Source organism: Macaca fascicularis, chromosome 19 (genome assembly GCF_037993035.2).
Source record: "Macaca fascicularis isolate 582-1 chromosome 19, T2T-MFA8v1.1".
Classification (NCBI taxonomy): domain Eukaryota; kingdom Metazoa; phylum Chordata; class Mammalia; order Primates; family Cercopithecidae; genus Macaca; species Macaca fascicularis.
In genome coordinates this window covers 50,298,898-50,312,198 of record NC_088393.1, presented here as the reverse complement: position 1 = coordinate 50,312,198, position 13,301 = coordinate 50,298,898, and the positions used below count along the sequence as shown (strand labels likewise).

Genomic DNA, 13,301 nt, shown 5'->3' with positions numbered 1-13,301 from the left:
CCTACTGGAATTATCTTTCGTAAAAATAGAGACTCCTATGTAGATAAAAATTATGTTAAAAAGAAAAACTGTAGTACACCTGTTACCAAATTGAACCTCTGTTCATTATCTTTGAGTATTTATAATCCACTGGTAGACTGGACTGGACCCTGAATTCTTTTACTTTTTCCAATGCAATTTTCTCCACTGAAATCATTAAGAACAAGAACAGCTCTGTTGCTGAAGCTCTATAAGCTTGGACAGTGGACGCAGGACAGTGGGTGCAGCGCAACAAGTGAGAGCGGAAGCAGGGTGCGGCATCTCCTCACCCAGGAAGTGTAAGGGGGAAGGGAATTCTCTTTCCTAGCCAAGGGAAACCATGAAAAACACCTGGAAAATCAGTTGACTCCCAGCCTAGTACGACGCTTTACCAAGGGTCTTAGCAAATGGAACAACAGGAGATCATATCCTGGGCCATGCTCAGAGGATTGCTGACCCACAGAGCCTCCCTCATTGCTAGCACAGCAGTCTGAGATCTAACTGCAAGGCAGCAGCGAGGCTGGCGGAGGGGCACCTGCCATTGCTGAGGTTTAAGTAGGTAAACAAAGTGGCCAGGAAACTTGAACTGGGTAGAGCCCACCGCAGCTCAAGGAGGCCTGCCTGCCTCCATAGACTGCACCTCTGGGGACAGGGCATAGCCAAACAAAAGGCAGCAGAAACCTCTGTCGATGCAAATGTCCCTGTCTGACAGCTTTGAAGAGAGTAGTTCTCCCAGCACAGACTTTTGGATCTGAGAACAGACAGACTGCCTGCTCAAGTGGGTCCCTGGACCCTGAGTAGCCTAACTGGGAGACATCCCCACTAGGGGCAGACTGATACCCCATACCTCACAGGGCCGGGTACACCTCTGAGATGAAGCTTCCAGAGGAACGATCAGACAGCAACATTGGCTGTTCAGCAATATTCACTCTTCTGCAGCTTCTGTTGCTGATACCCAGGCAAACAGGGTCTGGAGTGGACCTCAAGCAAACTCTAACAGACCTGCAGCTGAGGGTCCTGACCGTTAGAAGGAAAACTAACAAACAGAAAGGACATCCACACCAAAACCCCATCTCTATGTCACCATCAAAGATCAAAGGTAGATAAAACCACAAAGATTGGGAAAAAGCAGTGCAGAAAAGCTGAAAATTCTAAAAACCAGAGTGCCCTCCCCCTCCAAAGGAACGCAACTCCTTGAGAGCAATGGAACAAAGCTGGACAAAGAATAACTTTCACAAGTTGAGAGAAGAAGGCTTCAGACAATCAAATTTCCCAGAGCTAAAGGAGGAAGTACGAACCCAGCGCAAAGAAATTAAAAACCTTGAAAAGAGAATTGACAAATGGCTAACTAGAATAACCAATACAGAAAAGTCCTTAAATGACCTGATAGAAATGAAAACCATGAGAGGAGAACTACGTGAGAAATTCACAAGCTTCAGTAACCAACTCGATCAACTGGAAGAAAAGATGTCAGTGATTGAAGATCAAATGAATGAAATGAAGCGAGAAGAGAAGTTCAGAGAAAAAAGAGTAAAAGGAAATGAAAAAAGCCTCCTGGAAATTTGGGACTATGTGACAAGTCCAAATCTACATCTGATTAGTGTACCTGAAAGTGACTAGGAGAATGGAACAACTTGGAAAACACTCTGCAGCATATTATCCAGGAGAACTTCCCCAATGTAGCACGGCAGGCCAACATTCAAATTCAGGAAATACAGAGAATGCCACAAAGATACTCCTCGAGAAGAGCAACTCCAAGACACATAATTGCCAGATTCACCAAAGTTGAAATGAAGGAAAAAATCTTAAGGGTAGCCAGAGAGAAAGGTCAGGTTACCCACAAAGGGAAACCATCAGACTAACAGCAGATCTCTCGGCAGAAACTCTACAAGCCAGAAGAGAGTGGGGGCCAATATTCAACATTCTTAAAGGAAAGAATTTTCATCCCAGAATTTCATATCCAGGTAAACTAAGCTTCATAAGTGAAGGAGAAATAAAATCCTTTACAGACAAGCAAATGCTGAGAGATTTTGTCACCAACAGGCCTGCCTTACAAGAGATCCTGAAGGAAGCACTAAACATAGAAAGGAACAACTGGTACCAGTCACTGCAAAAACATGGCAAATTGTAAAGACCATCAATGCTAGGAAGAAACTGCATCAATTAACGAGGAAAACAACCAGCTAACATCGTAATGAAAGGATCAAGTTCCCACATAACAATATTAACCTTAAATGTAAATGGACTAAATGCTCCAATTACAAGTCAAAGACTGACAAATTGGATAAAGAGTCAACACCCATCAGCGTGCTGTATTCAGGAGACCCAGCTCACATACAGAGACACACATAGGCTCAAAATAAAGGGATGGAGGAAGATCTACCAAGCAAATGGAGAACAAAAAAAAAGCAAGAGTTGCAATCCTAGTCTCTGATAAAACAGACTTTAAACCATCAAAGGTCAAAAGAGACAAAGAAAGCCATTACATAATGGTAAAGGGATCAATTCAACAGGAAGAGCTAACTATCCTAAATATATATGCACCCAATACAGGAGCACCCAGATGCATAAAGCAAGTCCTTAGAGATGAACAAAGAGACTTACACTCCCACACAATAATAATGGGAGATTTTAACGCCCCACTGTCAGCACTAGACAGATCAACTAGACAGAAAGTTAACAAGGATATCCAGGAATTGAACTCAAACTCTGCACCAAGCGGACCTAGTAGATATCGACAGAACTCTCTACTCCAAATCAACAACGTATACATTCTTCTCAGCACCACATCACACTTATTCCAAAATTGACCACAGAGTTGGAAGTAAAGCACTCCTCAGCAAATGTACAAGAACAGAAATTATAACAAACTGTCTCACAGACCACAGTGCAATCAAACTAGAACTCAGGATGAAGACACTCACTCAAAACCACAAAACTACATGGAAACTGAATGACCTGCTCCTGAATGACTACTGGGTACATAACGAAATGAAGACAGAAATAAAGATGTTCTTTGAAACCAATGAGAACAAAGACACAACATACCAGAATCTCTGGGACACATGGAAAGCAGTTTGTAGAGGAAAATTTAGAGCACTAAATGCCCACAAGAGAAAGTAGAAAAGCTCCAAAACTGACACCCTAATGTCACATCACAATTATAAGAACTAGAGAAACAAGAGCAAACACATTCAAAAGCTAGCAGAAGGCCAGAAATAACTAAGATCAGAGCAGAACTGAAGGAGATACAGACACAAAAAAAAACCTTCAAAAAATCAAAGAATCCAGGACCTGGTTTCTTGAAAAGATCAACAAAATTGATAGACCACTAACAAGACTAATAAGGAAGAAAAGAGAGAAGAATCAAATAGACACAATAAAAAATGATAAATGGGATATCACCATTGACTCCACAGAAATACAAACCACCATCACAGAATACTATAAACACCTTTACGAAAATAAACTAGAAAACCTGGAATAAATGGATAAATTCCTGGACACATACACTCTCCCAAGACTAAACCAGGAAGAAGTTGAATCCCTCAATAGACCAATAACAGGCTCTGAAATTGAAGCAATAATTAATAGCCTACCAACCAAAACAAGTCCAGGACCAGACGGATTCACAGCCGAATTCTACCAGAGGTACGAGGAGGAGCTGGTAAAATTCCGTCTGAAACTATTCCAATCAATAGAAAAAGAGGGAATCCCCCCTAACTCATTTTATGAGGCCAACATCATCCTGATACCAAAGCCTGGCAGAGACACAATGAAAAAAAGAGAATTTTAGACCAATATCCCTTACGAACACTGATGAAAAAATCTTCAATAAAATACTGGCAAACCGAATCGAACAGCACATCATAAAGCTTATCCACCATGGTCAAGTGGGCTTCATCCCTGGGATGCAAGGCTGGTTCAACAGATGAAAATCAATAAATATAATCCAGCATGTAAACAGACCCAAAGACAAAAACCACATGATTATCTCAATAGATGCAGAAAAGGCCTTTGACAAAATTCAACAGCCCTTCTTGCTAAAAACTCTCAATAAATTCGGTATTGATGGAATGTATCGCAAAGTAATAAGAGCTATTTATGACAAACCCACAGCCAATATCATACTGAATGGGCAGAAACTGGAAGCATTCTCCTTGAAAACTGGAACAAGACAGGCATGCGCTCTCTCGCCAATCCTATTCAACATACTGTTGGAAGTTCTGGTCAGGGCAACCAGGCAAGAGAAAGAAAAAAAGGGTTTTCAATTAGGAGAAGAGGAAGTCAAATTGTCCCTGTTTGCAGATGACATGATTGTATATTTAGAAAACCCCATCGTCTCAGCCCACAATCTACTGAAGCTGATAAGCATCTTCAGCAGAGTCTCAGGATACAAAATCAATGTGCAAAAATCACAAGGATTCTTATACACCAGTAACAGACAAACAGAGGGTGAAATCATGAATGAACTGGCATTTACAATTGCTTCAAAGAGAATAAAATACCTGGAAATCCAACTTACAAGGGATGTGAAGGACCTCTTCAAGGAGAACTAAAATCGACTGCTCAATGAAATAAAAGTGGAAACAAACAAATGGAAGAACATTCCATGCTCACGGATAGGAAGAATCAATATTGTGAAAATGCCCATACTTCCCAAGGTAATTTAGAGATTCAATGCGTTCCCCATTTAGCTACCAATTACTTTCTTCACACAATTGGAGAAAACTACTTTAAAGTTCATATGGAACCACAAAAAAGCCGGCATTGCCAAGACTATCCTAAGTCAAAAGAACAGAGGTGGAGGCATCAGGCTACCTGACTTCAAACTGTATTACAATGCTACAGTAACCAAAACAGCATGATACTGGTACCAAAACAGAGATATAGACCAATGGAATAGAACAGAGTCCTCAGAAATAATACCACAAATCTACAACCACCTGATCTTTGACAAACCTGATAAAAACAAGAAATGGGGAAAGGATTTCCTATTTAATAAATGGTGCTGGGAAAACCGGCTAGCCATAAGTAGAAAGCTGAAACTGGATCACTTCCTTACACCTTACACAAATATTAATTCAAGATGGATTAAACACATAAATGTTAGACCTAAAACCATAAAAACCCAAGAAGAAAACCTAGGCAATACCATTCAGGACATAGGCATGGGCAAGGACTACATGTCTAAAAAACCAAAAACAAGAGCAACAAAAGCCAAAATTGACAAATGGGATCTAATTAAACTAAAGAGCTTCTGCACAGCAAAAGAAACTACCATCAGAGTGAACAGGCAACCTACAGAATGGGAGAACATTTTTGCAATCTACTCATCTGACAAAGGGCTAATATCCAGAACCTACAAGGAACTCAAACAAATTTACAAGAAATAAACAAACAACCCCATCAAAAAGTGGGCAAAAGATATGAACAGACACTTCTCAAAAGAAGGCATTTATGCTGCCAACAGACACATGAAAAAATGCTCATCATCCCTGGCCATCAGAGAAATGCAAATCAAAACCACAATGAGATACCATCTCACACTAGTTAGAATGGCGATCATAAAAAAGTCAGGAAACAACAGGTGCTGGGGAGGATGTGGAGAAATAGGAACACTTTTACACTGTTGGTGGGATTGTAAACTAGTTCAACCATTGTGGAAGACAGTGTGGCGATTCCTCGAGGATCTAGAACTAGAAATACCATTTGACCCAGCCATCCCATTACTGGGTATATATCCAAAGGATTATAAATCATGCTGCTATAAAGACACATGCACACGGACGTTTATTGCGGCACTATTCACAATAACAAAGACTTGGAACCAACCCGAATGTCCATCAATGACAGACTGGATTAAGAAAATGTGGCACATATACACCATGGAATACTATGCAGCCATAATAAAGGATGAGTTCATGTCCTTCATGAGGACATGGATGCAGCTGGAAACCATCATTCTCAGCAAACTGTCACAAGAACAGAAAATCAAACACCGTATGTTCTCACTCACAGGTGGTAATTGTACAATGAGAATACTTGGACACAGGAAGAGGAATATAACACACTGGGGTCTGTTGTGGGGTGGTGGGGAGGGGGGAGGGATAGCATTAGTAGATTACCTAATGTAAATGACGAGTTAACGGGTGCAGCACACTAACATGGCACATGTATACATATGTAACAAACCTGCACGTTGTGCACATGTACCCTAGAACATAAAATATTTAAAAAAAATGTTTAAGACAAAGGAAATTGAAAAAAGAGAAAAGAATTGATGGAAGCCTAAAATTATGGTTATTGAGATCAATGTTAATGCTTTAAGTTTTGGTCATATCCTCACCTAAGTGAGAATACAGACACTCCAAAATAGAGCCACACATGATAAATGTTATATACTCCCACGGAAATTTTAAGGAAGCAGATAGCTCTCAAAACAGATCATATTTTTCTGTAAAAAGATGATTCCAGTCTACCTGAGTGAGCATAATAATGAAGTCACCTCTGCTTTAACTTTTACCAAAAAAAAGTGACCTGAAGTACCCTGATGTTAACCAATCAATTTATTTCTAGGGCCTTGTTTATTGATTCGCATTTGACAAAACCCACTGTTTTGTAATTGTATTGCCGAGGAGGAGTTATCACTGTATCTACAGAGGGAGAGCTGCCCCAACTCATAAAACACAAGTAAAAGCCAATTACATCTAAAATTAAATTAGTTGTAATTTTGTCTTGTCACACATGTTCACAGCAAGCAATGTCCAGTGGAGTCTCTGAGGCTGCATCATTCTCACCCTGACCCTCCTGCCTTTCTCTTTGACTTACAAGGACCTTTATGATGACACTGGGAGCCACCCAGATAATCCAAAATAAGTTTTCCATCTCAAGATACTCAACTTCATCACCATTGAACATTGTTTTTGCTAAGAAAAGTAAAGGCACGTGGTCCAAGAGTTAGGATGTGGATTTTATTTATTTATTTTATTTTTTGCGACAGAGTTTCACTGATGCTGTCCCGGCTGGAGTGCAGTGGGGTGACTTCGGCTCACTGCAACTTCCACTTCCCAGGTTCAAATTATTCTCCTTCTTCAGCCTCCCAAGTAGCTGGGATTACAGGCATCCACCGCCATGCCCAGCTAATTTTTGCATTTTCAGTAGAAACAGGGTTTCACCATATTGATCAGGCTGCTCTCGAACTCCTGACATCTTGATTTGCCCGTCTCGGCCTCCCAAAGTGCTGGGATTATACGCGTGAGCCACAGCACACAGCCCGGCTGTGGACACTTTTAAGAGGCCACTAATCTGCCCCATACAGGTCACTTTCATAAACATCACCCACAACAAAAATATGTTTTGCCTTCTTTCCATGTCTCACTTTTCTGTCTGCACAAACCACAGTGAAACATACTAGCTCTGCTATGAAGTGGCTGGATGACCCTAGGACAGACACTCCTTTGACCTCCCTCAGCCTCTTTCCTCATCTGCAGTGTAAGGCTGACTCTTACTGCGTCAGAAAATGACAGTGGAAGAGTTAATTAACATGTGTAAGACATTAGTCACACAGCCTGGTGCCTGAGGAGCCCTGGATAAACATTCCTTTCAGTCTTTTCCTTTCACCATCCCATTTTTCTTGCCTTCACCCATCTCCTCCTTCAACCCCTTTCTCTTCAATAGCTTTCTCAGTCTAACCTGCCAATTAAAGAAGCCACACTATCCATTCTCTCATGACTCTGATGGTGTGTTCTTGTGATGGAGTCTGCTATCCACTCCAGGCAATGGGTATTATTTATATGGAGAGGTCTGTTTGCAACAAGAAATCCTTCTTTTGTTCACACAAAATTTATACGTGATTTCTCTTAACTTACACATACCAGTCTCAATTCTACCCTGTTATTTCATACATGCACTTCATTATTTTATTCTTCAGTCTTTCTCCTTACACTTTAAAACTTAGGATAGTACAAAAACAAAAATAATGGCCTGGGCCAGAAGAGGGTATTCCTTTAGCAAGAGGAATGCTTTCCCTTCTCAAGATGAATGCTGTCTGCAAGGCAGCCATGAAGCCTATTTCTGGGTTTGGCTTACATCAAAGTCTTTCAACTCTAGGACACATTCTTAGATTCCCAGGAGATAATGATTGTCATGGAAGCCACACCACTCTGAGTATTCCTACTGTTGGGTAAAGGAATGTTTACAGAATATTGTGCATGACTTACTCCACCTAAATTCTTCTACTCCTGGAAGTTAAGTTTCCTCACTAACCAGCTTCATCTCCAGCTGGCCTGCCTGGACCCTGACTAGAAAGTACCTCCACACTCTGGATGACCAGGGTGGCACTTTTGCCTATTCCCATAATTATAATAGCTCACACACTAACGCAGCACTCACTATGCAACAGGCACATCCTAAGTGCTTTCATGTAGCTACAGTCATGACAAAAAATTCCTAATTACCACCATCCTAATTTTTACAGATTAAAAAAAAAAAACTGTGGCAGAGAAGTATGCGCCCACTGTCACCTAATTCCATAATTTAACCTCATCCTCCACTTCATCTGGTAAGAGGACATTCTAAGATTTACAAGGTCTCCTGAATGACATCCACCTTCAAAAATGATTTTTGTCCCATTTCCTTTCAGAATTTGACAGCCAGCATTTTGTTTTCTGTCTCATCCTTCACTTATGCACCTGTTCACTAACACTATACTCACAACTGCACAGCCCTGCATAAAAGGTTTTAGAAACCTCAATCTTTTTAGGAAAAAAGAAAGACCAGGTTCCATGTCTCACAAAAAGTCATTTTTTATTCTATTGTCAACAATTTGCATAGCCATTCTCTGGATAGAAACAAGTGCACTAGAAACACAAAGTGTAATGAGAAGAAAGTAGGAGGAAGGTGAGTTTCTAGATAGACACACAGGGAAAAGATTCCAAATCCAGAAAAATTCATAAAATGCACCCAGGGAGTGTAGCTTTGAGCAACGACAGCCCCACTTGCCACATCCCACGGCTGTTGGCCTCTTACTTCCTTCTCAACCTGCCCTCCCTGGTCTTGCTTTCTTAGACCAATACAAACAACCTGGGAGCTGGGGTCGGATCAGAGCACTCAGCACTGGGTGGTATGGTTGGGAAAGGCAGAAAAGGAAGAAGAGTGTTTGACTCACGAAGACATGACTTACCGAGGCACACATCAACTAGGCAGGCAATAGATTACTAAAGGGCTTTGCAGGACTCATGCTGGTTATCCAGAATGAAAGACTGAGGCAAGAATCTTGACCAACTGAGTTTTATTGAGCCAGAGCTTGACGGAGCAACCTGGAAAAACAAGAGTTTCAAAAAACTGCTGTGGCTTGTGTTCTCTCTGAAGAGGTTTCTGGAGGCTTAGTATGTATACACTTGATTAAAGGAGAGAAGGCAGGTAGGAAGAGATGGAGTGGGTAGAAAAACAATAGATCTAATCTTGTCTTTATTGTGTGCCTTAGAAAATAAGTATTATCAGAATGAGACTTAAAACAGAGTTATAATAGAGAATGAGAGTTTTAGGAGCTAGATTTTGATTACTCACCTAAAGTTACAAATGGCATGTCTTTCTTTTACAAAGAAATAAACATCTTGAAAGGTTTTGAAGCAAGGAAAAAATAATTTGTTCAGACAATCATCCAGAGATGCCTGAGATCTTTGGATTTCCTGTTCACCCCGCTCTTTTTCTCTTCTTTCTTTCTTTTTTAATTTTATGTATTGTTTTTAAGAGACACAATCTTGCCCTATCACCCAGACTAGAGTGTACTCACTGAAGCCTTGAACTCCTGGGCTGAAGCGCTCCTCCCACCTTAGCCTCCCAAGTGTCTGAGACTACAGGCATGCATCGCTGCACCTGACTAATTTGATTTATTTTGTATAGTAAGGATGTGGTCTGCCTCTGTTGCTTAGGCTGGTCTTAAACTCCTGGTTTCAAGTGATCCTCCTGCCTTGGACTCCCAAAGGGCTGGGATAACAGGCCTGTGCCAGCACACCTGGCCCCACAACTCTTCAAAAGCTCTCAGAGAAAGCATTGTAGAAGACCCCTGTGGCTGTATGTTTCATCTGATCCTACATGACTAGGGAGGCTCATTCTTAACAAGTCATGTCGCATGGAAAAGGGGATGAAGACAAATCAGAAAAGGGCAAAGGGAAGTCACAGCAACAAAGGGACAGTATAATCCTGGAACCTTATTAAAGTCACACAAATGCTGCTTCAATTAGAGCAATGTGTTTGGCAAACATCGTTCTAACCCTTTCAGTTGTATGTTGGTTCACCTGTAATGTCTGCAGCAGTCTATAGCTAGCTTTTCTAGAGTTTCTGAAGCATCTTTCAATTGAAATGGCAATCTGACACAATTCTCTGAATTGCAGTCTGAATCCAGTGTTCATGTGTACATTTTGTGTAGTCTACTCATCAGCAGGCATAAAGGTTATTTATATATAAGTTACTATGATTTCTCCAGAAGTTTATATAAGTCTTCTACTTTCAGCTCGCAAGTTTTAATCTACCCATCTGACAAAAGGCTAATACCCAGAATCTACAGGAAACTTAAGCAAATTTACAAAAAAAAAAAAAACAAAAAAAAAAACCCATCAAACAGTGGGCAAAGCACATCAACAGACACTTCTCAAAAGAAGACATTTATGTGACCAAAAAACATGAAAAAAAACTCATTATCACTGGTAATTAGGGACATGCAAATCAAAACCACAATGAAATACCATCTCATGCCAGTTAGAATGGTGATCATTAAAAGGTCAGGAAACAACAGATGCTGGAGAGGATGTGGAGAAATAGGAATGCTTTTACACTGTTGGTGGGAGTGTAAACTAGTTCAACCATTGTGGAAGACAGTGTGGCGATTCCTCATGGATCTAGAACAAGAAATACCATTTGACCCAGGAATCCCATTACTGGGTATATACCCAAATGATTATAGATCATTCTACTATAAAGACACATGCACACGCATGTTTATTGTGGCACTATTCACAATAGCAAAGACTTGGAACCAACGCAAATGGCTATCAATGATAGACTACATAAAGAAAAAGTGGTACATATACATCATGGAATTCCATGCAGCCATAATAAATGATGAGTTCATGTCCTTTGCAGGGACATGGATGAAGCTGGAAACCACCATTCTCAGCAAACTAACACAGGAACAGGAAACAAAACACTGCGTGTTCTCAGTCATAAGTGGGAGTTGGATATGAGAACACATGGACACAGGGAGAGGAACATCATACACTGGGGCCTGTTGGGGGGTGGGAGGCTAGGGGAGGAATAGCATTAGGAGAAATACCTAATGTAGATGATGGGTTAATTGCTGCAGAAAAACACTATGGCACGTGTATACCTATGTAACAAACCTGCAGGTTCTGCACATGTATCCCAGAACTTAAACGTGTAATTTTAAAAAATGATAAAATATTGAAAAGCACAGTTTAAATTTATAATACACCAATTTGGAGGAAAAATTGAAGAAATATCTGAAACCATTAGTTATGAAACTTCTGGACAGGAAAAGATTTAGGATTCAGTCAAAATTGTAGGTAAATAACAAAATTCAAAAAAAGAATGAACAAATATAAAATGTAATAATTGTTGTTCTGTTGTTTTCCTCTGAAAAATAATTTTCCCCCTCCTGTTTCCCATTTTATGAAATAGAAATCATTTGGGACCAATTTATTTCCAAAATAAGTTTTAGTCTGATACCTGAATTGTTTACATAAAGTGCAACAAGAATGTAGATTCAAGGTCTCTATGAATACATACATGTTTATACATATATATGAATATATATATTTTTTATCATGTAGAATGGCACTAAGGTATATTAATGGCAGCAAATCTGTACATGTCTGCAGCAGTCTCAATTCTTGTTTCTTCAGAAGAAAGAATTCAACTAAGGGTCATAAGGCAGAAGAAGAGACTGAGGCAAGTTTTACAGCAAGAGTGAAAGTTCATTTAAAAGCTTTAGAGCAGAAATTAAAGAAAGTAAAATACACTGAAAATAGGGCCAAACAGGCGATGAGATTTCACGTGTGTGGTTTGACCTTTGACTTAGGCTTTCGTATGTTGGCATAATTCTGGAATCTGTATCTCTTTTCCCCTGATTCTTCCATTAAAGTGGGCTGTCTTCATGTGCAGTGGCCCACCAGCACTTAAGAAGGGAGCCTGTGTAGTGTGTTTCCTGGAGTACAGTTGGAAAACAGAGACCAAAATAAAAGCTATGTATGTCAATAAAATTGGTCTCCTAATAAAATCCTGTTATAAATTTCTATCATTGTTGTGTTACCCTGGCATCTATTTTTAATCTTCCTTGAACACACCCAAATTCTCTCTCTCTTTCTTTCTATCTCACTCTCTCTCTGCATTGAGATGTAAATTTACTACCCAATTTCTCTAAAACTCAGCAAGGGCTTCCTCAGACAAACGTTAACTTTTTCTATTTACAAAAGCACAATTTAAATACAACTTTTTCTTTAAATAGTGAGTTTTATGGGTTCCACACATAAAGTTTTAAAGTCAAAAATCTAAAGTATTTCTGTCTCCCTCTATCTTTATGTGCACATGTATATGTTGTATGTTGTATCACATATATGTATATGTCCATATCTATGTTTATATAGTGTTTATACATGGTATCAAATTAATATAAAAATAAATGAGTACTCAATTAAGTAAATAATCCCAAATGCTTTTCAACCCATGTGATTTTAGTAATCTTCGATAACAGAAGAACACCTCAAATGAGCATGCATACCTATCTGCAGCCTCCTTAAAAAAAATTATCAGTCAAGAATTTTATATCCAGCAAAACTAAGTCCATAAATCAAGGAAAGATAACAGTCTTTTTCAGACAAACAAATGCTACGACAATTTACCACTACCAAGCCAACACTACAAGAACTGTGCAAAGGAGTTCTGAATATTGAAACAAATCCTGGAAACACATCAACACAGAACCTCTTTAAGCATGAATCTCACAGAACCTATAAAACAAAAATACAATAAATAACTGAATAAAACCAAGGTATCCAGGCAACAAATAGCAGGATGAATGGAACAGTACCTCACATTTCAATACTAACATTGAATGTAAGTGGCCTAAATGCTCCACTTAAAAGATACAGAATTGCAGAATTGATAATAATGCACCAAGCAAGTAGCTACCGCCCTCAAGAGATTCCCCTAAACATAAAGGGTCATATAAACTTAAGGCAAAAGGGTAGAAGAAGACACCCCAT

The 13,301-nt window shown here is 39.7% G+C and overlaps 1 long non-coding RNA gene across 4 annotated transcripts in view; it reads right to left on the bottom strand.

Annotated features, from left to right (window-relative positions):
• Positions 1-13,301, bottom strand: part of LOC135968334 (uncharacterized) — a 142,010-nt gene that overhangs the window by 96,337 nt on the left and 32,372 nt on the right. Inside the window, exon 3 of one of the 4 annotated variants that reach the window (XR_010583002.2) lies at positions 7,649-9,338. The exons of the other annotated variants lie outside the window; for them this stretch is intronic. This is a non-coding gene — a long non-coding RNA (uncharacterized lncRNA). Of the gene's footprint in view, positions 1-7,648; positions 9,339-13,301 lie in introns of those variants that run through there. 4 annotated transcript variants of the gene reach the window in all.